This window comes from Lissotriton vulgaris, chromosome 7 (genome assembly GCF_964263255.1).
Source record: "Lissotriton vulgaris chromosome 7, aLisVul1.2, whole genome shotgun sequence".
Taxonomy (NCBI): Eukaryota; Metazoa; Chordata; class Amphibia; order Caudata; family Salamandridae; genus Lissotriton; species Lissotriton vulgaris.
Genome location: NC_141695.1, coordinates 268,372,049 through 268,399,719, shown reverse-complemented (window position 1 = coordinate 268,399,719; position 27,671 = coordinate 268,372,049). Strand labels below are relative to the sequence as shown.

The 27,671-nt window shown below is 40.8% G+C and overlaps 1 long non-coding RNA gene across 1 annotated transcript in view; it reads left to right on the top strand.

The window, feature by feature from the left end:
• The window catches only part of LOC147701361 (uncharacterized), an 80,791-nt gene extending 53,648 nt beyond the window's left edge, over positions 1-27,143 (top strand). Inside the window, exons 3-4 of the long non-coding RNA XR_015297454.1 lie at positions 17,748-17,859; positions 24,072-27,143. This is a non-coding gene — a long non-coding RNA (uncharacterized LOC147701361). The remainder of the gene's footprint in view (positions 1-17,747; positions 17,860-24,071) is intronic.
• Positions 27,144-27,671: the final 528 nt, after the last annotated feature.

The following is a 27,671-nucleotide window of genomic DNA, read 5'->3' as shown; positions in this document are numbered from 1 at the left end:
TAAAAAAAGGTCCGGTCGCCACAACTCCATAAAGCGCTCTTTTATATATTTTAGCCATGGGAAATTACAATTATGATCCAGGCACAAGACTTCTTTTGTTATCTGATGGTTAAGGACTAAGGGCCCGATGTAGGTAAATCTACATTTACCACTTCATAAATACCGAATCATACCGAATCGGTATTTATGAAGTGGTAAATTAGAGGGGGGGAGATGTAGGTATTTCAGATTCGGTAAATACCGAATCTGTAAGATTAGGTATTTACCGATTCTGTAAATACCGATTCGGTATCCCCCATTGCTTCCTATGGGCCTTGAAGCCCATAGGAATCAATGGGCATTACCGAATCGGTAATTACCGATTCGGTAATTACCGATTTGTGCAAGGGTGCAGGGGGTGTCACTTTGACACCCTCCAGCACCCCAAAAAAAGGCATGTGAGCCATGTGGCACACAGACATGCCCTAAGGGCATGTCTGTCTGTCACATGGCATAGGTGTGCATGCACACATGTGCATGCACACCTGGATTCGGTATTTTAACACCCAATTGGATTGGGTGTTAAAATACCGAATCTGAAGGGCCTGTGGGACTGAAAGTAGTCCCACCTACATCCCAAATTAAAAAAATCGGTAAAATTACCGATTCGGTATTTTTGCGATTCGGTAATTTTACCGAATCGGTAAAATACCGAATCGGACAAAAAAAGGTCCCCTACATCTCAGTAGGCCAAATACCAGTCAGAAACGGCCGAAATCGGCCGTTTCCGACCGGTATTTGGTACCTACATTGGGCCCTAATTCTTTGTTTAACCAGCAGCTGAGCCAGAAAGCATGGGGCGCATTGCCAGGTTGTCACAAATAAATGGGATCCCTTCTTCTTCATGAACTACTAAATTAGAAGTTACTTTTGGTATTCCCAAGAGCTGTTTTAAAAAATTGTTCTCTGCCGCCTGGATACCCTCAGATGGCACATATCCCCATAGCTCGCTACCATAACTAGCATTTGCAACACTTTTTGCCTGGTATAGTTTCAACATTTCCGCTATTGGGCGCTTACACATTTTTGCAGTAAAGTTGAAAATAGCTGTGTTTGCTCTTGTCATCTCCCCCCTTTTTCTCTGCACTAAGGCATCCCATTTTAAATGGTCGTCAAAAAGGATACCCAAGTACGAAAAAGTTGACGTTATGGGCACTTTCTCATCATTCAAACTGAAAGGATACTGCTTCTTGGGGCGCGTCCCGACCTGCATTATATACGATTTAGAATTGTTTATAGCTAGGTCCCGTTCAGCCATAAAACTGCAGAAGGTGTTAAGTAAGGTCTGCAGGCCTCTGGCGGTTCTAGCAAGGAGGACCGCATGTTCCGCATAAAGCAGGATGGGCAGACCCCTGCGCCCCATATAAGGAAAATCGGCCCCAGTTTCTACCAGGGTCTTGTCCAAATCATTAATATACAAGTTAAAAAGAAACAGTGCCAGGATACATCCCTTCCGTACTCCCCTTTCAGTTTTAAAATTCCTGGATACCCTATGGTCCTGGGCGAATCTTATGTTTGCCTTAGTATCCCTATGTAGATCCCTCAGGAAATCCACCAAGCTAGCCTCCAGCCCCAGGCCTTCATGGACGGCCACAGGTTCCCCCGGTTGACACAATCAAAAGCGGAGGAAAGATCCATGAACGCCATGTAGATTGTACCCTGGCGGGTAGCCGTGTATTTCCCGAGGATCATGTATAGGTTAAGGCATTGTGCTAAGGTGGAATGCCGAGGGCGAAACCCGTATTGAATATATGAGATAATCCTGTTACCTTCTGCCCAGGCTGCCAATATGTTCAGCACAACTCCCCCCACGACTTTGACCACGGAATCAATAAGGGATATCGGTCTATAGCAAGAGGTACTATTGCGATCCCCCTTCTTGAAGACCGGGACAATTGTTGAGGTGTCCTATGACTCATGGCAACCGGCCGCCGCCGCTGCATTGAGTACAGCCGCGAGGACCAAGGGCCAGAGGGGTGGATTAGATTTAAAAAGGTACGGTGGAATACCGTCCAGGCCTGGGGTCTTATTACCCGTCAGCCCAGAGACACCTTTCTCTACCTCACTCTGCGTAAATGGTATCAAAGGTTCGTTTTGGGCTCCAGCATGTGGATATATACAGGGGGTAGCGCTCTCAAATATAGACCCGAAGTGAGACACCCATTCGTCTTCAGTTATATTGAAGCCTATGTCCTCGGCCCCCTCCCTGTCAAACAAGGGTCTATTGATTAGTCCCATAAAATCTCGTACTGCTACCTAGCGTACTTGGATCTAAAAGTTCTCTCCATGTTGCATCCTTCATGATGCGGATGGTCCTGATCCGGGGTTGCTCTTTTGGGCTAGCTTTCAGGGCTGCCTTTAGCTCTCTGGCATCTTTAGAGCATGCAGAGTCAAACCATTTCGGGTCCCTAGACAGCGCTCTTTGAACGGGGGCAGTTAATAGGAATCTATGACAAAATATCGATTACAAAAATGTCTACCTACAAAAATTTCGCAACCAAAATATCGATTATAAAAATATCGACATGCTATCTCTAACAAGGTAAGTACAAAAAGATAGAAAAAAAAATATCGATGTCAAAAATATTGTTATAAAAAAATGTCATTTTTTTACATTAAAAAAATATGTAATATAAATAAAATAATATTTATGAATGTAATAAACATAGTCAAAATATGTTATAATTTTTAAAATTAATAAACAATATTAATAATGTATATATATAATACATAGTATATACTTCCTTGAAACAAACTTTTGAAAATAATTTTAATTACTTATAAATTAATAAAAATATTATGAATTACAAATAAATGTACACACATAAAATATTAATACAAATAAACATTTATAAAATTGTAAAACAAATGAAAAAAGAGTAAGTAAATGTTGGATAGCCTAGGGGTAAAAATTAGTATTCCCACTCCAGAGAGGGCAACAGTGGGGAAAGTGTTGGATAGCGTAGGGGTAAAAAGTTACTATTCAAACTCCAGAGAGTGCAACAGTAGGGAAAGTGTTGGATAGCGTAGGAGTAAAAATACTATTCCCACTCTAGAGAGTGCAACAGTAGGAAAAGTGTTGGATAGCGTAGGGGTACAAATTACTATTCCCACTCCAGAGAGTGCAACAGTAGGGAAAGTGTTGGACAGCGTAGGAGTAAAAATTACTATTCCCATTCCAGAGAGTGCAACAGTAGGGAAAGTGTTGGATAACGTAGGGTTAAAAATTACTATTCCCACTCCAGAGAGTGCAACAGTAGTGAAAGTGTTGGCAAGCGTAGGGGTAAAAATTACTATTCCAACTCCAGAGAGTGCAAAAGTAGGGAAAGTATTGGATAGCGTTGAAGGTAAAAACAACATACTTATAAATAAATTAATAATTTAAAATAATACAAAAATAATTATCAAATATATATAAACTATTTACAAATACCAATACATAATTATTAAAAACAATATTAGCAATACATAATTAAATTAAAATAAATTAATAATAAATACCAATTAATAATACATTACAAATTGATAATTAATTAACAATAATATAATTAACAAAACAATGAATTAAAATAAATTATTACTTAATTACATTTAAATGACTTCCCACCCTATTCCCCTATAAACCCATAACCCGCTAAAGAACATAATTATCAATTAATCAATTAATTAAAATTAATTGCCAATTAATAAAAAAATAAATGCAAATTATTTAAAATTAATTTATATTTCCTAAAAATTAATTATTAATTGAGTATAATTAAATTACTTACCACCCATTTCCCCTATAAACCCATAACCCGCTACAGAACATAATTATCAATTAATCAATTAATTAAAATTAATCACCAATTAATAACAATTAATTACCAATGTATTAAAATGAATTTATAATTCCTATAAATTAATAATTAATTTAGTGTAACTAAATTACTTCCCACCCTATTTCCCTATAAACCCATAACCCGCTACATAACATAATTATCAAATAATCAATGTATTAAATTTAATTCCAAGTCAATAAAACATAATTACCAAATTAATTTATAATTCCAAATACTTAATTATTTATTTACTATAATTAAATTACTTCCCACCCTATTCCCCTATAAACCCAGAACCCGCTACGTTACTAAAATACAACATTTACTTAAATTACATAAATAAAAATTAAATACATAATAAATACATAATATTATACGTAAAAATCATACACAAATCGATATTAGTAACATTGATATTACTAACATCGATATTCGTAACATCGATATTAGTAACATAGATATTACTAACATCGATATTAAACATATCGATATAACTTACCTTCTATATTATATCCCTTCAATATTTGAACATAGACATTATTGTATGTCGATATTTAAAACTAGATATTTTGTCTGCCTACCAGTTAATAGATCCCCCACCTTTAAAACAATCTCCTCGTAGGCTTTGAGAACACCTGCAGGTAGGGAGTCAGGGGCCGCACATAGTGCTAATTCAGAGGCACATGATTTGTATACCTTTCCATAAAATAAATCTGGCGACAGCTGTGACCACTTAAGGCGGCGGCTTCCATCTGTTGGTCTCAGCACGCCCGGTACTATAACCCTTGCCTGCCTTTTTAGCAGACCACCCTCCAAGCGAATACATACTGGGTTATGGTCACTAAAAATACTTTCAAAAATAGTGAAACCCTGGAGGATAGATTGGCAACCAGCCGAGAGCAAGATATGGTCTATAAAAGTCCCACCATTGCGAATTTTAAATGATGGAACAGACAGTTTACTAGATGCAGAAACAGAAGCCATGGAAGAGATCAAATCAAATTCGTTAAGTGAACCATTAAGTGCCTCCCCAGTGTAGAATGCTCAAAGTGGAGTCCCCACATCCTAGCACAGCCCATTTCGCTCATGCTGGTGGCTGCTGGGTCACCATATGGGTGAACATTAAAATCTCCTGCTATCATAAGGCTATGGGCGGTGAGACCACAAGACTGTCTAACAAAGTTACTTAGCTGGGCGATCATACAGGGTCCAGAGGGGTTTACTGCCTTATACAAATTGATCAAACATAGGCTCACGTTTCCTCGCTTTAAAATAATAAGTCATTGTGAGCGGAAGGAAGTTCCTTAATCCAATCATTCAAAGATAAAGCTGTAAAAATAACCAAGCCACCCCTAGCTCTGCCACTAACGGATGGGGTGGCCGGGGCAAAGAAAGCTTTGTATCCCTCAAGAAACAAATTGCAGTTCACCAGCCAAGTTTCCTGGAGGCAAATCACAGGGAATTGTCTGATGAACTGAACCCACAATGGGTCATTAAACGTCCCCGCTAGCTCCGCAATGTTCCATGAAAGGACATTGTAATCAGCTTGCTCCTTGGGCTCCCCCGCTGATGCAGTAGATAAGATCTCACTTGGCTTGGACATTGGTACCCCTAGTGGCAACAACCTGAGTGAACCGGCCCTTTGACAAGGCGGCTGAGAGGGCATTGGGGGTTGGACAGGTGGGGCAATGATTACTGAGTTTGTATTCAGTCAATCGCAATTCTCCAGCCTCGAAAGGGCAGAAAATCTGTTTGGCCCCTGCGGGATTGGTGAAAGGTGGCAATCTCTCAGGGCATTCAGCCTCGCTACCCATGGGATAAATTGTCTGGCCCCACGAGCTTCAGCAGAATTTTGGGGCTACCAGGTGCGCGATAGAGTTGATTTAATACTCCTTGTGAACTCAGGCTTATAAAAGAAGCCAAGGGGCAATATCTGGATACCCATATCCCCATTAGTCAAACCGCCATACACCTCCCTAAAGATTCCCCCCATAATCATTGGGTTGTTAAAGTTCACAATTATGCAATCACCCACCTCCCCCTGGTTTTTTGGTATTACCCAGCCACCCAACACGGCGTACCATGATGATATTTCGTTCTACTCCTGGTACCACAGGGGTATTAATGGACAACCAGTGGGTGACCTTATTCTTGTGTTGTGAGAAGTCCTCATTAGGACCCCTTGGGAGTGGCGGGACATTCCCAAGGATAACCACCAATGGGGTAGATTGAGGCGATAGGTTAATGACTGCAAGGTTAGACAGGGTGTTGGTGGAATATCCTGGTGGTTTACCCATGTTTTTTCCCGGATCCTGAATAGCTTGATCATCTTGCCTGGCTGGTCCGGACCTATATTTGTTACCAAACCCTCCTTTCTACCAATCGCCAATCCCCCTGAGGTACTGTAATCCACGTTTAAACCACTGGTCTCGGTGAGGCTAGAACAATCCATTTCCCTAGGTGCCCGTGATGATGACAAAGTATCTGGGGCGGTTTCGGGCTAGTTGACACAGTAGAAGTTTTATCTAGGGATCGAATAGATTGTAAAATTTTGAGCTGGTATGCCATGCTTTGCTCTATGAAGTTTAACGTGGTCATTAAGGGGGACAACCTTTCCTCCAGCATGGATCTCAGAATAGATCTGAAAACCTCCAATGTGGGATATTCTATCATAGGTGACTCTACTATCGGAGGTACCCCTGACTCGAATAGAAGCTTTAACCTTACATTGGCTTTTGTCTTTTTGGCTTGACTGCCTATTGCTTTGCATTTTCTTTCCAGGCTGCCGGAGTAGCGACGAGCCTCCCCCAGTTGTTGAGGTGGAATAGGGCCCTGAACTGCCTCTATTAGAGGGACACTTGCCACCATTCCCCCCCTTCCCACCTATAGCAGAGGTAATAGCAGCCTTCATATTTGCAATTATCACTACCGGGGAAAAGGGCCTGGGGGTACCTCCAGAGATTCTGGGATGAAGAGAAGCACATCCTTGGCCTGCAGGTCACTGCCCGCCCCAGGGGAAAGAGTAGTGTTATGTAATTCATCAATAAATTCCTTAGAGCAATTATTATGGGCATCCAAAAGGGGGTGAAGGCCACTAGAAGGGGATCTAGATAGGCGCCTATTAACCATTTCAATCTCTTTGTCAATGACTGAAGCAGCCCTTGACAAAAAGGCGTCCATGGTGGTTACTGTTGCTCTAGAAGCAGCTATGGACCCCTCTTGATTCCCCTGGTTCATTCTCCTCCCCATGGTTGCTGTCCTATGTAGTTAACCTGGGGCTCTGGGAGTAAATATGCCCCACTATTTACAATTGTTAACGTGTTTAGCCACGGTACAAAGAATAAAGAAAAAGGAAAAATAATCCCCCAGAGAAAAAAAAACACTATTCCCAACCGCAAGAACTCATGTAATAGGGTTTAACCACCTAAAAGAACCAAAGGAGAACAAACGTCAACTATAATTTAAAAACATTGGCTGTAATGCATTAAACAAAGAGATTAAAAAAAACGTTGCCCAGCCCGGTCTCTTCCGTTCTCTGACGGGCGCGGGCGGGCCCGCCCTTGACACAGGCTTTGCCCGGGCAGCGCCCGGGCAGGCCAGCGCCCGACCTGCGCTGTGGGAGCCCTGTGTCAGTTTTAAGTGCCTCCAGGCACAATGGCGTTGTGTGGCGGTGCCGCTAAGGACTCTGGAATGTGTAGTCCCGGCAAAACAGGGCTGCCCAAATGACTCTCTCGATGGTGGGCGGCACCTCTGGTAAGTGGGCTGTGAGTAGAAGGGACTCCGCCATTGTAGTTACTTTTCACAGGTTCATCCTCGAGTTTCCACTTTTAGAATATGCCTTGTTTCCAAACGTGTATGAGTTGCATGTTAGATTCCTACAAATAGCATAAAAAGGTAGAGATGTATTTTAATGGCCTGAATGTGCCTTTTTGTAGTGCACAATGAGACAGTATTGGTTGTGATTTCCTGGCGAAGGGGCCAGCCCAGTCTTGTTGAATACATTTTATACCAAGCCAGTGTATGTCCTTCGCCACCTGATAGCAAGAAATGAGGGTCTTGTTGAAGCCAACAAGCACATTGTAGAGAAAAATAAATGCTAATGGAATTCACAAAAATCACTGAATATTAATCTGCTGCTGTTGGGTGCGTATTAAGGGTGTGTGATATTTCTCAGTTTACGCCAAATAAATCCTTGGGTAGTAACGGGTGCACATTTTACACCCTCTCATTATTTCATGGCATGGCAACGAGTGGACGTATAATTTACACCCAATCATGGGTTTCATAGCCCTGCTTGGAGGATTGGTTGGACTTTGTGCATGGTTGAAAGGGTTGGCAGTACATGCACCATCCCTTTTTTGTGCCGTCAATCACTGGGGCATGTGTCAATGTGTGCAGGATTATATTCTTGTTTCAGGCACAAACCCAACCTTACACCTAATAGTATATTGGTTTCTTTTTGCCTGCCTAGGATGTCAGCAGAACAAGTGATAGACAGTTTTGCCAGTCACTGTCTTTGTTAGAAGAGATTCACAATTGCTTTATTACTATTTCTGCTTTCTCAAATTTGCTTCAAAATGCACCCACTCTTTTTATCAAAATGTTCTTGGGGGGAGAAGCCCCCTTAACCCTTGGAGGTGGTTTGGGCTTGCTTGCTACGCTCACTCGCTACAGTGCTGTACGACAATTGTTTTACGCTACACCATTTTTAAATGTCACCAGCTGCCACTGCTCTCCCCGCTGAAGATCAAAACAGCCTACCAATATTATTCTAGTGTTAACTAAAAGTAAGAAAATGGAGAGAACCTGTGTAGTGATGCCACCATAGATGATACTGAAGCTTACTTAAGCAAATAATTTATTTATTGAAGTTAAACAAGCTTGAGGGGAGAGTCAAGGGAACAACTGCGCAGAGTCGCTATGAAGAACCCCAACCACCGGGAATGTAATGACGTCACTTATATAAACAATACAACATTCCAAGTGATGTAAGGGAGGGGACCAATGGGCAGTAAGCACTAGGAGCTATGTAGATATCAACTAGACTTACAACATCTCCCTTCCTAAACAATGAACAATTAATCCAATTCATAGTCTTTAAATGCTTTGGGTAACTTGGATATTCTGCCAAATCTTTTACAAGTACCCTCCCAACCACCATGACACTCTGCTATATCACGACTTAATGTAGTGGATGTGGGAAACTCCAGTTTGGGAAAAACATCAAAGCTTGCTTGATTACTGGCATCCATCTCATTACACATCTCACCTTCTCTGCCAGTTACAGCATTTTTGCCAGGCACTGTTACTTCTATGTCATTACTGCATTTGAACATGAGATCACATACATTTTGTTTAAGATTAGTATAGTCATCACTATTTTCTCCTGAATATGTATCAAGCCAAGAAAACTCCCTTTCAAATAGTGCCCTATAATTTTTACCATTGAACTACAAATCAACTTGATCTCTCTTCAATTTTATAGCGTCACTCTTGTTACGCCAATCAACATTTCTGAGACAAATGGCACTGTCGGACACTTCAATAATCTCTTCAGGGTTGAAGTATTTAGAATTCCCCTTCAGCTTGGCATTAGGGTTTTTGACAAGAGCCCATTCTCTTTTGCAGAATTCCTTGTTAACAGCTCTATGTACCTTGTTGTGATACATTTTAGATTTCAACTGACAATCAACGATTTTATTTCTAACTTGTAACTGTTCATCATTTATGGACACAGTGGTTGGTAAACATTTCTTAAAACATGCAAACTTAGGAACAGTTTCATTGTCACATCGTCTTCCTCTCATCAAAAAGAAAGGAGAAAAACCAGTAACACTGTTGGGAGTGGTGTTGTAGGCAAATACCCTTCCTTGAATGAACTTTTTTCACTGGTAGTCTAGAAGCCACTGCCAATTGGATACCATCCTTAAGGAAGCAATAGATTCTTTCAATTTGACCATTGGATTTAGGTGAGTACAAAAGAGTCTTCTCTTGTCGAACCCCATGTTGATTTAAAAAGTCAGTCAGTTTGTTAGATGTCAGTTTCTTCCCATTATCAGACACAATAATACGTGGCCTTCCTTCAATGGCAAAGCAATTTTGCAAAAAGTCAATGACAGTGTCTGAGTCAATAGTATGCACAAATTTGTGATATATCCCCTTACTGTAGTAATCACTCACAGCAATTAAAAATTTGGAATTCTGCTCTAAAATCTGAAAAGGACCGGCCATATCAATGGCAATCTTAAACCAAGAAGAATTTGGAATGGAAATTAGTTGCATCTCCTGCACACGGGGTTTCCAATGTTTATCTGACCTGATACAGATGTCACATTTTTCAACCTGCAAATTTACATCCAGGTCCATACCAGGCCACCAATAATGTTCTTTCAATGTTTTCTTTGTCATGGTGGATCCTAGATGAGGACTATGTGCAGTTGCGTTTAACTGATTTCTAAGTTTGGATGGAGGAACAAGTAAATCTCCTCTCATGAGATACCCTGGAACAACGCTCAATTCATTAGATACGTGCAAAAAGGTTTTAAGATCAGCCGTTAGGTTGCGTACAGGAGGCCACGCAGTAGACATAAACAATTTAACTGTGCTAAACACAGGATATTTCTCCATTGCTTTTTTCCATTCATTTTCTAACATAACATTGTGGTACCCTTGTAAAATTTCTACATTAGAAACAACACACTCTGTTTCATTCACCTGAACTCTCAGTGGGCAAGCGGCTCTGATATTGTTTTTACCTGAAATGTGTCTGATAGAAAAATTGTATTCCTGCAATTTAGCGAGCAGCCGTACTAACCTGGCTGAAGCCTTACCATTACCTCTACCGTAACCATCAAACATGAAAGTGAGGGGTTCATGATCTGTGACCAACTCAAAATTCTTACCCCATAAATACATTTTTAGCTTTTCTACAGCCCACACACATGTGAGGGCTTCCCTCTCGATGGTGCTGTAATTTTTTTCAGTGTCACCCAATCTCCAGGAAATAAAAGCCACCCTGTGAACATGGTTACCAACTCTCTGAGTAAAAATGGCACCTATGCCAATCGAACTGGCATCAACTGTGATTATATTCAAACCATTTGTGTCAAAAGGTTTTAAAGTTGGAGCATTCAAAATACCTTTGTTGATCTCTGCAAATGACTGATCATGTTGATCCTCCCAAACAAATTGTTGCCCTTTTCGTAATAGAACCCTTAAAGATTCAACCATTTTTGAATAGTTTTTCATGATCCGTGAATAATACTCACTGAGGCCTAAAAACGATCGCAATGAGTCTTTTTCTCGTTTGGGAGCATCATCTATAGCTTTTACCAGATTTAATTTTGGTTTGATACCTTTTTTACTAAGGATATGACCCTGGTAAACGTATGTACCTGAATGCACCTAGCGGAGTGATGAAAGTAGTTAATTCTTTTGATTCATCATCCGGTCTAACCTGGTGGTACGCTGATTTGAGAACTATGAGCGAAAAATACTTAGAGCCTGTAGTGGCGGCCAAAATTTCTTGAATTTTGGGTAGTGGGAATTAATCCACGAATATATTTTTGTTCAATGATCTCAAAACAGTGCACAAACGGAAATCTCCGCTTTTCGTTTTAATCAATACAATTCCGGAAATCCATTCAGCAGAATCTGCTGGTTCAATAACATTCTCCTTGATGAGTTTGTCTAATAATAGCTGCAACTCTTCTCTAACTGATAATGGTAAAGGCCTGACTTTATGTCGAACACGAATAGCATCTTTTTTAAGTATTATTTTATGAACAAACGCCTTGACACACCCTATGCGGTCTTCAAACAGGGATTCATACTTACTTAAAATAGAAGAAATTCTGTCATCAATAGATGGAACTGAGGAAACAGACACAACAGATTCAAAACCTTCATCAAGTACAATAGGGTTGTCTGCCCCAGGTTTTAGAATAATTTTTAACTTGGCTAGATCTCTCCATCCGACAATATTCCTACCTCTCTCATCTACATGAACTTTAGTAATCACACACCTTCCTTTGATGTTTAACACATCCTCGAAGTAACCAAACATATTGATGTTGAATTCACCAAACGCTTTGGGGTTAAAGTCAGATGAAAATAAATCAACATGTGGCCAATGCTGTAAATACTTTTTGTCAGAAATAATAGTTATCAGCGAACCCGAGTCAGCCATAATGTGAAGTTCAACTTCACCAACAGGAGACCTTTGACATCTTTAGTAGTATCTCCAAGAGTCAAAACTATGTTTGAACACATGTCCTCATCGAATTCCTCAACATTACTTACTTTTGTTTTAAAGAAGCGTTTTTGGCCAAAATTACCACATACACTAGCAAAATGCCCTACCTTCTGGCATCTTGTGCATTTCTTTTCTTCTGCTGGACACCCCGAAAGATCGGCTTTGTGATTACGTGAACCACATCTAAAACATACAGATTGAGAATCATTAGCATTGTAATTTGCTTTGTAGTTATTTCTTGAATTTGCATCTTTTTTCTTTTTATCATGTACCACTCACATTGGAACCAGAACCAGAAACTTTGGCCAATTCTTTGGAGCCTTCTAACGAATGTTCTATGCCCTTGCCGATATCAATAACCTCCTCAAGCGTAGGATTCTTGCAGGCAAGTAAACGTTCTTGAATTTTGCGCTCAAAACAATGGAAAACAAATTGATCACGAATATACTCGTCGACCATATCTTTGAATTCGCATTTTGTAGCTAACACTCTTAAACTGGCTATGTATTCCTCAACATTTTCTGATTCAGATTGCTTTCTTTTAACAAACCGGTGCCTACCAACCATAATATTTTCTTCTTCATCCAATTGTTTTTCTAGCCTCTTAACAGCTTTTTGAAATTCATCAAGAGGAATAAACTGTCCAGGGGCAAGTTTGTATTCGGGCAAACTGTTCAAAAATTTCTTGGCCAGCTGCACCTAACAGTCCGAAAAGAATTGCTTTCTTTCTCTCTGAATCAAACCTCTTACTATCTATCGAAACTAAGTAATTTTCGAAAGCTCTATACCAATTTCGCCATTTCATGACTGGTTTTCCGGGTTCATTGAGAAAAAATGCAGATGTACTGAAATTTCCTTCACTGGTCATGATGTCTTTTTTACAGTCTGAAGGCTCTTTTTTCATGAAATACTCAATTGTGACCCTGTGAAGAGCTAAATGCTGAATAAATCCAAGACTAGTACTATAAGTTTGAAAACAGACTGTAGAATTTGAATATTTCACACATATAAATATATATATATAGAACTATACACTATACAAGTGTATATTTCACAATTTTAACATTTTGAATGTGTATAATACTGTTTGTGGTAATAATAAATCATTTAAATTGACGAATCAAACTAACTTTGCCAACACAGGGAAAACGAATGGCCATCATGTTATTCGTTTTAACAGGGAAAAAAATATTAATACAACTTTTCAGTCAAATTTTCCCTTAACAGCGCTTTAGTGATAAAATAGTTCCTAAATTACCACATCGGAAATAGTTTAGATATTCTTAACCTTTGTACGTTACATGCACAATTATAATACCTTCAGTAAGGGATCTTAAATGTAGAAAAACCGTCCTTCATAATGAAATTAGACTGATATCTAAAATGGCGTCGCATAACTCACGTTGATGATGTCATGACACATGCACGTCTGATCACCTGTTGCCAAAACTGCTGTGGAATGTGGCGATAACAACTATAACTGACGTAACTGTCAAGATGCGAAGTTTGACAGTTGAAGCTGACGAACTGTCAAAAGCTTTCCCTTACAGACTTCTCGTCACAAGCTGTGAAAACAGACGTGATGAAGAAAATTTACGACCAATGAAAACAACTGCCGTGACAAATAGTACTCGCTACTTGCCTGACAATGTTCCAAGTCGATCTTGAACGTTTTGCCAATCGAACTTGAAGTGTTTGGTCGATCGTAAATTTCAGCCAGATTCTTCCATTGACGCCGAAACGCAGATATACTAAGGGGCCGATTCTGATCGGGTAAAAAGCGCACCGAATAGCCGTTCGGAGTGTTTTTCCCGTACGAATCGTACCCTGCAACGTCCCCCGTACGTATGACGAAGTACGATTCGTACCATGAGCTGGACTCCGTACAAATCGTACAGAGACCGTACGATTCTAATCTCCGTACCTGTCTCACTCGGAACCCGCTGTACGCGACATCTGTACGGTTCGCGGCTGGTTTATATGACCCAGCAAGTACGATACGTGTCGGGTACGCACTGTATGAGCCTTTTTCTACGGGAGCGGAAAACAGCCGTAAAAGCAAAGTTCGTGATGAAACAGGTACGGAACGCCCCCCGGGTATGGTGCATACCCCCCATGATCGAAGGGGTACGGCGCGTACTTGGCACTTTAAAGTATAAACCGCTGAACGGGGAACCCATTAGGGAATCTAGAGGGCCTATATTGGATTAAGAAATTCCAAAAGGGGCTGTTGACAGATATTTCTTGACAAATTTAGATAAAGGCTCCAGCTTAACTTCATACTGGTGTCTTCACCCTTCTGCCAACGACTTTGACTTTTCCAATCATGATAACGACAGAACTCAGGGATACAGGACTCAATTTCCTTCCCTCGAGCTTTCCCATCCGATGGATTCCTTGCGTGAAGTTGCTGAATCGGATTATTGGATAACCGCAGCCTTCAGGCCCGGCGGCGCAGGGTACGCCTAAAATCCACGGGATTCACCTGCCTTGTCAAACACAGAGACACGTACTCTTCGTCTGGCGTAGAAGATGGTATTTATTAGCTGCAGCTAGTACAGTGGTCTTAGAAGTCGTCAGTACAACGAGGTTCAAAAGAGACTGCCACTTAACTCCGTGGTGCACAGGTTTATATACGATACAATACAATGCAAAAATGCAATCACACAAGAGCATGAGCTATAGGCAAACGTTATAGACAATGTTTTAAGACTAAGGCAACTCAAATTCCCGGTTACGTTTGTCACTCGACCCCTTAAGTAAATTACAAATGAATCCACACAATTCAATTTACAAGCAGAGAAAACACAGCTGCATGTCGTAGAAGGACAGTCGTGAAACAGGAGAATGCATGAGACATGTAGCGAAGGACAGCAGATAAGATAACTTAAAGGAAACAATGGTGTGAATCAACATGTAGTTCGGACGCAGATTAATCAGCTCAGACAGGAATTAGTGTACTCGGCCAGACCCTGACACTCGTTAGTAAACATAAGCAGAGAAGCCACCTGACACGCAAAGGCAGAAACAACAAAAACATCGCGTTTGCCGAGCTGCCTGAGTGAGGGCAACATAAAGTGGCGGCAATCACAAAATGGAGGATGAGCACAAACAAATTCGTAATTTTCACAACCTTATCATCCTTCATTGCCTTCCTTCAAGAATATTCATTCTACGTTTCCTCTAGCCTTTTTGGATGTTGTTTTTCTAATGCAAAGGGCCATTTAAGGGATATTAAAGGCATTAGTGGTAATAAACAAAATCAAAATGGCTACTTAAGGGAAATTTCCACTGAATAATTTAAAGTTAATGCATGTTTGCCAACATTAATTAGACCTGTTGAGGTTAACACATTGATGGCTAGATTGTGGAAAATGTTTTACATGGCACTCTGCTAGACCTATGCATGGAGCTAACATGGACTACATCTCTTGCTACCCAGTTCTACTTTAGAAGAAATACCAGACCTATGGCTGCTTGAAACCTTCATTGAGGTAAAATTAGGAAGCCTTCTGTTGGCCCTTCAAAGTCTAAGATCATTCTCAAAAAGGTCAATTTTTTCATAAGTATTGAGGTGATGTGGTTCACGCTGCAATTTTGAGCCCAGCGTTCTCCCTTTAGGAGATACACTTCTCTCAACATTACTAAGGTAGGTACTAACCTTATCTTTACAGCACTGTGTGGTCCTGTACGACCAACCTTTTAATATGTGCTGTTTTTGCGCTCTTTGACCATGATTTAAATATCACGCATTAATTCTTCAAACAGTTTATTTGCTCATTTCTGATGGTGTCTGGAATGGCTCGAGGGTGTCCATAGCTCCCAATTAGTTTTGAACTGTTTTGTCCTCAACATTCATTTTGAAGATGCTGTCCAATCTGAAGGCTAAGGGGCCCATTATGATGTCGGGCATATTTCCCCCGCCAGGCTGGCAGTAGCCACCGCGGGCCTGGCAGGGGCAATCCACCCGACATCATCACCAGAATTCTCACCTGCAATATTAGTATGGTGGACGGAACCTCGGTGGACGGAAAGACCGTCCACCGCTTCTCCGCCCCTGTCGCCTTGTGGCCGGGGCGTAAAAGGAATGATATGGTGGTGGTGTCTATCAGACACCGCCAGCCATATTGTGATAGGCATTTTTCAATCCCTTTCCATGGCGGCAATGCTGGCATAGAAAGGCATGCAGAATTCACTCTGGGGGCCCCCCTGTGGGCCCCCAGAGTGAAGGAGAGTCGGGGGTTCATTTGCATAATTAAAGCGGCAGGCACCATACGGTTTGATTATGCAAATGCAAAATGCAAAAGTGCAAAAGTGCTTATGGCGGGCGGTCCCTATTACCACGAGGATGGCGAGTGGGCAAAGCCATCCTAATGACCCCCTTAGTTTCTCATTTTGGTCCTCTCCTCCTCTTCGCTGTCACTAAATATATATGCTCTAGAGACTTTGGATGTTGCAGTTTGATGGGCAGAACAAAAGGTAACTTCTCTGTAAATTCAACATCAAAGCGTACTTTCATTAAAAACTCAAGAATTTTCTCTGAGTTATCTCATCTGGAAAATTTGGGGATTCTTAACATCGATCAGTGTATCACATGTATGGAGTCCACAAGGTCACCACAGATACTGCCAGGAAAGTCTAACGTCAAACGCTTAAAAAAGACCCAACCTCACCAACTAAACTGGCTTCCCTAGTCTTGTTGCAACTTCCACTCCAGGAAATGAGGGCCCTAAGACCCTTTGTAGAAGAAACAAATGCCAAACTACAAATCCTCTCAGAAACTTGGCAGCAGCTGGACACTAGACTCACAACAGTGGAACAGGATGTGTCCTCTTTTCAGGACACCACTAAATGTGTGACCTCCTTACATTCGCAAGTTTCAACATTACAAAAACAAGTTGAGGATCTTGAAAACTGGAATGGAAGAAATAACATGCGCGTCTTTAATCTGGCAGAGGGAGTTGAAGGTACAAATCCTATCGCTTTCTTTAAAACCTTTCTCCCTAAGATTCTTCATCTTCCAGAAGGCACCACACTGAATATACAGCGCGTTCACAGGTTGGGTCTTATTCGCACCAATTCTTCATATTCACAGAGACCAAGGGGTGTACATCTTAGAGGACACAGATCTATTGAAAGTTTTGACAGCTGCCAGGGCTATTCAAAAAATCTCTTGGTCGAGAGCTACTTTATTTTTTGCACAAGATTACTCAAAAGCTACTACATCAAGACCTAAAGCTTTTTTTGACATGAGACCAGCCCTTCGTTCCATGGGTGCAAGATATGGACTTTTTCATCCCTGCCTTTTTAAAGTCACCTATAATAATAAGACTACTTCATACGATGACCCAATACGTCTGAAAAGCTTCATCAATGCGAACAAGACGGATCTCATGGATTCCTCACGACCATCTTCCTCACATGTTACATGATTTACCTAAGTTTTTTTTACGAGCAGTTTTTTTCTCGCTGAGTGCAGGATTTCTGCTGTTATATATTTTTACTCGTTAGACATTTTAGTATTTACTTTACAAAGTTACTTAATGCCATACGATTTGACCTTTTTCATGTTTTATGTCTTAACATATGAGCAAAGTTAATTCTTACATCTTATCTCTCTTTTGCTTCCACAGTCACGTCTATGTTATGGCGTGCTTCCTCCCAGGTCTGGTCCAGTTCTCACTGGAAGTCTCGTCTGCTTCATGTGGCTCCACCTACCCCTACCTTCTTGTTCCCTTAGAGAAGGTATGTTGTTTGTTTTGTCTCTGGTTTTTTGTTTCGTCTTAAAATTATTCTCTTTGTTTAAATCTCTGGATGTCTGTTTTCTTTTCATTCTTGTCTTCACTTTTATATCAACAATGTTTTCTATTTATCTATCTTTGCTTCCTTTTCTATTAAAACTCTCTTACTATTTGATTGCTAATCCTGTCTATTCTTACAATGTTTTACCTAAGTCCTATCTTTGGCATCAGATATATGCTCTTTTTACTAATTTCTGGCTTGGGTTCTATCTCTCTAATCACCTTTCTTTTCTCCACATATGCATTATTATGCTTGATTGTTTTGCATCGGACTTATGTTATGGCTTCATGTATCATCTCGTAGTTGACCTTCCATGTCATTAAAACTAATTTCTTGGACCGTGAGGGGATTAAATTCTTCCATTAACAGACAGAGAGTTTTAACTCATCTTGCAAAATTGATGCTGATATCGTCTTTCTTCAGGAAACTCACCTTGCGGAGACTGAATCCTTGAAATTAAAAAAAGGATGGGTAGGGGAAATGTTCTTTTCTCAAGGAGATGGTAACCAAAATGGAGTCATGATATTATGTTGTAAATCCATCCCAGTTATGTTTATTTCACAAAGTTCAGATGCAGAATGTAGATGGTTAATTGTTAAACTGTTATTGAGGGGTGTTCCAGTTTCTTTTCTAAATGTTTATGCTCCCACTGAAGTGGATACTTCCTTTTGGCCTATTTTAGCTAAACATATTTCTCAATGCATTGAAGATAATTTAGTTTTAGCAGGAGACTGCAACCAAGTGCTAGACCCTTTTATTGATAGGAATTCCAAAGAATCTTTCGTCCCCAATAAACCCCACAAATCCCTAGTTCACACTATTACCCAATGTAAACGTATTGATGCTTGGCGCCTAAGCAATCCTGTCATCAGAGAATATACTTTTTATTCCCCAGTTCATCAAACTAAGTCAAGGAATGATTATATATTTGTCTCCCACATTATATCACAATCCCTTTCGTATGCTGATATAGGCCCCATTCTTTTATTCGACCATGCTCCTGTCTCGATTGGCCTGGATATATTACCTAAGATTAATGCTCCCAAAAGATGGCGATTTAACAATAATCTCTTCTTAGATCCAAAATGTACAGCCTAATTTGCCGCATTTTTTGATGACTACTTTGCAGCCAACCAGGATGAGTCCTTGCCCTTCTCTACTATTTGGGATGCTTTTAGGGCTTCGGCTCAGGACTTCATCATTGGTTTTGTTGCAAGGAAGCGGAAACTTGCGCATATACTCACTAATGATCTCCTCAATGACATTAAGAAATTGGAGCATTCTTACTATGTCTCTGTTCTGACATGGTTTTTGGCTCTATTTCTGAGTGATGATGACTTTAAGTTTGCTAACATCTTGAATCTGTATTCTTACCTTGTGTTGGCCCTTTTAAGCCCTTTTTTCCAGACCTAGAAGCATAAACTAGAGGATAGCTGCGTAATATGATGATAGAACCCTTATTCTTGACTCTAATCCATCTATTGCCTATTGGCTTTGACATAATTATGTGTCCTTTCATTATCCTACCTATAGTAGAGGGTGGATCATGTAGTCCTGACTTTATATTACATATTGGTATGGTTTGTGTAGGTACTCTGACAGAGCTAAGTGTTATTTCATCCTTCTCAGGCCTACAAGGCCCAGAACTAGAGAGACTCCATTTTGCTTTATGTCCCTGCAGAACTGAGATGCTTGCAGGGTAAAGGTAATGTTTTAGTTATAAGGTGTTGTTCGCCCTAAGCGAACTGGAGAGAAACGGCCAGAGCTGAATCTAATCAGGAAGTGTCTCTGGGCTCAGGTCTCTAGACGAAACAAGCAGCTGGTCACTGTGGGAGCGTCTAGCGCAAGGAGCCTGTACATGGAATCGGTGGGAGGAGGCTGCTGGCTGGAACTTTCCATGAGGAGACAGCATTCCATATTAGTGAAGTGCAGAGGCGGAGTCAGTCAGAAAGAGTTTGAGCTTGAGGTAGTTGAGTTGGATTGGAGCAGAGGAGAGGAGTGCAGTTGCAGAAGGAGTGGAGAAGCAGAGGAGTTGGAGCAAAGGAGAAGAGACAGTAGATGCTTGGAACAGAGAGAAGACAGACAGACAGTCAGTGAGCTGGAACCAGAGAGAGAAACCAGAAGCAGTTGTGAGCAGATGGTGTTTTGAACAGAGAGTAGTGAGATAATGTTTGGAACTGAAGGAAGCAGTCAGAAGTATTTACTTATCAGAAGGAGTTGTGAACAGCTGGAGTCTGAAGTGATACCTTTTGGAAGAGACTGAAGTTATATCGTGGATTAATCTGTGGGAGCAGCTGGAGTGAATTGGACATTGGCACAGAGACAATCAGACAGAGTGAAGAAGCTAGTGGAGCGAACGGTTATCAGAGCGGCAGAAACAATTAGGCTGAAGCTGGAAGGTGGAGAGAGTTCGTGGGGGAGAGGAATCTAGTGCAGAGTGATCAGCGCAGATGTGTGTCCCAGAGTGCAGGAGAGGATCTAAGACGAGCTAAGGCACAGACGAGAGAGGAGCCCAGATGACAGCTAGAGCAAGACCTCACACTACTTAGGTGATACCTTTCTTTATCTTTAAATATTAACCTTGTCCCTATTGTATGTCTATCCTTTTTCTTTCAGCGGTGTGCAGTCTATTTACAGTCCCTGTTAGTTACATGTGGATGTAGTATAGTAATAATGCTTTACAGAGACCCCGCAGATCTGTGTATGTGTCTATTCCAATTTTATTGTTATTGTAATAAAGATACCCCAGTTCTTAGTGAACCAGTGTGCATGTGTTGTTCTTATGATAGAGCTAACCTTTCTTCTAACCAGATGCTGTATAGTAACTGATGTATCAAAAGGAAATAGGAACGCTTAAATCAGGGAATAACTTTTGCATACAGTGTGTGTCTCTTGTTCTTATAGTGCAGGTAACCTTTTCTTCTAGTCAGGTGTTACAGCCAGAACAGATGATACCCCTGATCAGGTAATTAGCCACTAAATAATTAGGGAGAGAGAGGAGCCCTTGAGCTAGGAGAATAAGTTATACACTATGTAATTCGGCCATTCCATAATATTATTGTAGTAGTGAACCTCTAGTGAATAGTGAGAGAAACTTCCCAACATAGAGAGAGAGAGAGAGCTGAAGGTATTCATAGGAAAGTGATCGTCGTTGGTAAGCGGCGTTAATGAGAACACCAGGCGGGAAACTGGTGACGATACCCGCAGGATTGCGGCTTGGGATGTAAGTAACGAGAACACCAGGGAGGATACTGGTGCTTAGATCCACAGGATAGCGGCTCGGGATGTAAGTGAGAGAACACCAGGAAGGAGACTGGTGTCTAGACCCGCAGGATTGCGGCTTGTCGAGCGAGCACTGACTGTGGTCAGTGTGTAATGGTAGCTAATCAGAACTGCCCTAGGGTAGACTAGTCTGGGCCTAAGTTGCCGCGAGACTAACTGGTATGAGTGGGATATTGTAGAAAACCTATGCATGTATATTGCTAATTCCCATCCTTAGGTACAAGGCATATATACCTATTGTAAATACGTCCTGAGGAGGGAGGTGATTACGTTCCGGCTGGGTTGGAGGTGCTCTGAGGAGCTGATCATATCTGGTCCGAGAATCCGGATGTTACATCTGGCGTAGTCGGGCAGTTTTGAATTAAGCGCAGAGGAGGGTGCCCTAGACATGTATTTGGACTTAAACCCCTTTAAATTTGACATCTGGGAACAGTCTGTGACTTGCATGGTGAGGTGTAGTGCCTGACCTATGGGCTTGAACAGTTGGAGTGTAAGGAGATTGCAGTACATCATGGCATTTGACTTATGCAGGGTGGAAGAAATGCTTTTCATCTTGGTGTTTGAACTGTCAGGCTTGAAGGGTGACATTACATGAGGGAGCCAATTCCATCTTGGTGTTGATGCAGTTGTACATATGTGTGTGAAAAATGCTTTTAAATTGCCCATTAAATTGCTTGCTGCATTTGCTTATACTGTGCAATGTGACATGTATGACTTGTGGAGTTCCTTGTAAATAGCTCCTTGTAAATATGCCTTGTGAGGAGCATGTTCTCATTTTGACTTGCTGAGTTTCTTGTGAATTGCGCCTTGTATATATGTCTTGTGAAGAGCATGTCATTATTATGACTTGTTGAGTTTCTTGTAAATATGGCTTGTGAATAGCGCCATGTAAATATGGCTTGTGTGGAGCATGTTCTTATTTTGACTTGCTGAGTTCCTTGTAAATTGCGCCTTGCCAATATGCCTTGTGAAGAGCATGTCATTATTATGACTTGTTGACTTTCTTGTAAATATGGCTTGTGAATAGCGCCATGTGGATATGGCTTGTACAGAGCATGCTCTTGTTACGTTAGGCAGGAGAGAGCTGGATCTCTTTCAAATGCTTGGAGAAAAGGTTTTGAAGATGTGCGCACGTGTTATTTGAAAACGTGGAGAGATAAGTTCTTGAATTTCCCATGTACTGCAGACATTGGGGAATGATTGTGTTTGAGCTGCCAAAGGGTTAATATCTTGAATTGAGACAGCAGTATTTATTTTAACATGCATGGTTACAAAAGCTGACGCTAAAAGTCAGTGACTGTTTAGATTAATGATGGTTTGATTTGACTTTTTTAATTGGTTGCTGGGTTCGCCTATGTGCTTTGTCAGCTAGCTGACAGAATGGTTACATCTTGCATGGAGAGGAAAAAAGCAGTGTTCATTTAACATTCTGTTTGAAATGCGTCCACGAGTTTGTATGGGTTTGCCTTGGAACACATGATTTAATGTGTCTGACTCGGAGGTCGAAAAGTTGTAAATCAACCAGTTGGATTGAGATAAGGGTTTTCAGCTGAGCACGGAGGGTGCTTTACCGGTTGAGAAGTAAAAAAAAAAAATAAAACAGACCCATCATAGAATGTGCTTTAATTAGTGAAATGCAACCGTGTGCTTTAAAAAAAAAATGTTCTAGAAAATATACATGATTATTTTTCTAATGCAAGCTGTCCTTTTTCCAAATGCAAATGTTTCTGTATTTTGCGCTGATATGTAGCAGACGATCGTGTGAGTAAACCCACTCAGTTGGAAAAAATGGCTATCTGAAAAAAAATGAATCTGGCCCTTTTAATAGGTAGACTAGAAAAGCTTGCACACTAAATTGTGAATTCTTGGTTATGCCCTTTGTTTACTTTGATGGTGTTTCACATGTTATTTTCAAAAAAAAGAAAAACTGTCTGCATGAAATGTTGTTCTAATATTTTTCCTTTTCAGCAAGTAGCAGTACATTATGATAGAATTATTTTAAAATGCTAGCATGTGTCTATGTTACAAAAAATATGTCTTTATTAATTCCTGTTTTTAGGATGTTTTTTTCCCACGTCTAAATCTGCTTCAATTAGTACCAAGTAATGGTGCAATGATCCTAGCCTGGGAACGGCTATGTTTTCAGTTAGTAAGAATTTGCTTTAACCTTGGCTGATATGAGTCAGGCATCTGTTCGCGGCTCAGAGTTTGGAAAGGGTGGAGGACCCGTGGGTGACTTCTGAGAGCGGAGAGAGCCAATTTGTTATTCTTGGCTATGTTACAGATTCTTTCCGCGGAGAAATGTTTATATAAGGGGGGGTCAAGTTGCTCTTCCTTACAGTCGGCGCAGACAGCTTCATTGACTTCAGATAAGGGATGCTTGCACATACAGAATAATTGGCAGACGCTTGGCCCTTGGAGTTAGATAAATACAGTAGGCACAGAAAGCTTCCCTGACTAGAGATTGGAAGATGCTTAAACAGAATAATTGGCAGGAGCTTTGCTCCTGCAATGAGATCAGCATTTGGCAGTGATTCAAAATTACATCGCAGTGTAGCCCGGCTCCTGCTTATTATGGTTGGAGTTGATTCAAAACTCTGAGCGCAAACATCTTTCTGGAGGGAGGGGCTGTTTCTCAGAGGAGTGAGGAGTAGCTAGGCCCCAGCCCTTCTGATTGTGTATGACAAAATTAGATTTTGCCCAAACAAATTTAAAGAATACGGTATACGTAGACTGTTTAAATCATTCCTTGGATTTAGAAGAATTCTTTTCATGAATTAGGAGGTTGCTTTCGAAAATAAAAAGCACTTGGGGTGCTTTTTAAATAGAAAATGTGTTTTTGCAAGATTGATGATGCGTGTTTCTCGTTTCAGATGGCTGGCTGACATGTGGGGGCCCTGGATGAGTGTGACTTTCTTATTTTGGAGTGATGAGCTTTTTCTATTTTCTGAGTGAGTGGCCCCTAACCCCCAAAACCCCCGAGGCTGAATCCAGGATTAGAAGCAGACGTACCAGGCTGACCAGACTGGAGGGTGTGCGTCCTTGGCAACGGATACAGATGAAGATGGAGAATCATGGCCTACAAGAATGAACTGTTTTCCTAAGAAGAAACCAACTATAGAAGAGACCATTTTAAAGTGACTGAACTTTTTAAATTTACTTGACAATTTACAGTTGGCTGCCTCAGCAGTCAGGTTCAAATCCCATATACTCAATTTAAAAAAAAAAATTAATTGACCTGAAATGTAACTCCTTGGCCTGCATTCTTGAATCTTGCATTTTTCCCATGTTTCTATTTCAGATGGACATTATGCCACTTTTGAAGTTACCATATACAGTCCACACTTGAAAAAAAAAAATTCTCAGTCCTGTTTATGGTTTTGATGTTTCAGTTTAAAAGATGCAGTGCCACATTAATGCAATGATTCATATATATTTTGCTTTTAGTATGCTACGCTATTTCATTATTGATACACTTGTTTATCTTTCACCTATTTCATAGTTTTCCTGTTTTCTGCAAAACAGTCTTGTCACTGGAAAGAAAGTAATGTTTTAAATGATGGCGCACACATGTGTTACAGAGGGATTAGGTGCAAACTGTTTTCTGAGTTAGATGACTTGTGACCTTTACCTATTGCCTTTGGCATGGTCTACTATTCAACTTTAAGTCTATGATGTTTTAGAAGAATATATACAACACACTTAGATAACTTTCTTTGATTTATTGCTTGATATGCATAGTGCTACATCAGCTATTTTGTAAAAATGGGGTTATCCTTGTTTTCCTGTTATTACACTATCACTTTGATCGATCAACTCTTAATTAGAACAGTGGGATTAGTTCCAAGGGTGGTCACCCTAGACTTTAAGTTGTCCTGGGAGGTGTGCTTCTAGTCAGGTTATGTCCTACATTTATTAATAATAGTTGCCCAGACATTGAGGACCCTTTTTTCATGTTTATTTGTCAGATTTCACCAAATCCTTTCTTAAGTTGACCAAAGTAGGTAGGCCTCATTTAGGCCCCTTCTTGTTTTCATTTCACAAACATGGCCCTACACCAATAGATTTCATCAGTTATCATTAGAAGTTGAGGCACATTTAGTTCTTAAGTTGACCGAAGTAGGTAGGCCTCATTTAGGCCCCTTGTTGTTTTCATTCCACAAACATGTCCCTACATCAATATATTTCATCAGTTATCACTAGAAGTTGAGGCACATTTAGTGCAAGGGTGCTTTGGTTAGTTTCTGTTGTTATCAGATCAATCTTAGTTACATTTCAGCATTCAGGCCAAGGGTGCTTTGATTTGTTTTCAGTTGGTTGTTAGATTTGTATTCCCTACATCAAGTTTTAGGTGGTATTTCCTTAAGTTGTCATTTATTTTAGGGAGTCTTTTGGTTTTTAGTTTTGTTGATAGATTATGTTGATGTTTGTTTATTTGTTTGTTGTTGTTTACAGATGTTCACAAGTTAAAGTCAAGGGTGCAATGTTCTGACATGGTTTTTGGCTCTATTTCTGAGTGATGATGACTAAGCTTGCTAACATCTTGAATCTGTATTCTTACCTTGTGTTGGCCCTTTTAAGCCCTTTTTTCCAGACCTAGAAGCATAAACTAGAGGATAGCTGCATAATATGATGATAGATCCCTTATTCTTGACTCTAATCCATCTATTGCCTATTGGCTTTGACATAATTATGTGTCCTTTCATCATCCTACCTATAGTAGAGGGTGGATCCTGTAGTCCTGACTTTATATTACATATTGGTATGGTTTGTGTAGGTACTCTGACAGAGCTAAGTGTTATTTCATCCTTCTCAGGCCTACAAGGCCCAGAACTAGAGCGACTCCATTTTGCTGTCTGTCCCTGCAGAACTGAGATGCTTGCAGGGTAAAGGTAATGTTTTAGTTATAAGGTGTTGTTCGCCCTAAGCGAACTGGAGAGAACCGGCTAGAGCTGAATCTAATCAGGAAGTGTCTCTGGGCTCAGGTCTCTAAACGAAACAAACAGCTGGTCTCTGTGGGAGCATCTAGCGCAAGGAGCCTGGTACATGGAATCGGTGGAAGGAAGCTGCTGGCTAGAACTTTCCATGAGGAGACAGCATTCCATATTAGTGAAGTGCAGAGACGGAGTCAGTCAGAGAGAGTTTGAGCTGGAGGTAGTTGAGTTGGATTGGAGCAGAGGAGAGGAGTGCAGTTGCAGAAGGAGTGGAGAAGCAGAGGAGTTGGAGCAAAGGAGAAGAGACAGTAGATGCTTGGAACAGAGAGAAGACAGACAGACAGTCAGTGAGCTGGAACCAGAGAGAGAAACCAGAAGCAGTTGTGAGCAGATGGTGTTTTGAACAGAGAGAAGTGAGATAATGTTTGGACCTGAAGGAAGCAGTCAGAAGTAGTTACTTATCAGAAGGAGTTGTGAACAGCTGGAGTCTGAAGTGATACCTTTTGGAAGAGGCTGAAGTTATATCGTGGATTAATCTGTGGGAGCAGCTGGAGTGAATTGGACATTGGCACAGAGACAATCAGACAGAGTGAAGAAGCTAGTGGAGCGAATGGTTATCAGAGCGGCAGAAACAATTAGGCTGAAGCTGGAAGGTGGAGAGAGTTCGTGGGGGAGAGGAATCCAGAGCAGAGTGATCAGCGCAGATGTGTGTCCAGGAGTGCAAAAGAGGATCTAAGACGAGCTAAGGCACAGACGAGAGAGGAGCCCAGATGACAGCTAGAGCAAGACCTCACACTCCTTAGGTGATACCTTTCTTTATCTTTAAATATTAACCTTGTCCCTATTGTATGTCTATCCTTTTTCTTTCAGCGGTGTGCAGTCTATTTACAGTCCCTGTTAGTTACATGTGGATGTAGTATAGTAATAAAGCTTTACAGAGACCCCGCAGATCTGTGTATGTGTCTATTCCCATTTTATTGTTATTGTAATAAAGATACCCCAGTTCTTAGTGAACCAGTGTGCATGTGTTGTTCTTATGATAGAGCTAACCTTTCTTCTAACCAGATGCTGTATAGTAACTGATGGATCAAAAGGAAATAGGAACGCTTAAATCAGGGAATAACATTTGCATACAGTGTGTGTCTCTTGTTCATATAGTGCAGGTAACCTTTTCTTCTAGTCAGGTGTTACAGCCAGAACAGATGCTACCCCTGATCAGGTAAGTAGCCACTGAATAATTAGGGAGAGAGAGGAGCCCTTGAGCTAGGAAAATAAGTTATACACTAAGTAATTCGGCCATTCCATAATAATATTGTAGTAGTGAACCTCTAGTGAATAGTGAGAGAAACTTCCCAACATAGAGAGAGAGAGAGAGCTGAAGGTATTCATAGGAAAGTGATCGTCGTTGGTAAGCGGCGTTCATGAGAACACCAGGCGGGAAACTGGTGACGATACCCCCAGGATTGCGGCTTGGGATGTAAGTAACGAGAACACCAGGGAGGTTACTGGTGCTTAGATGCGCAGGATAGCGGCTCGGGA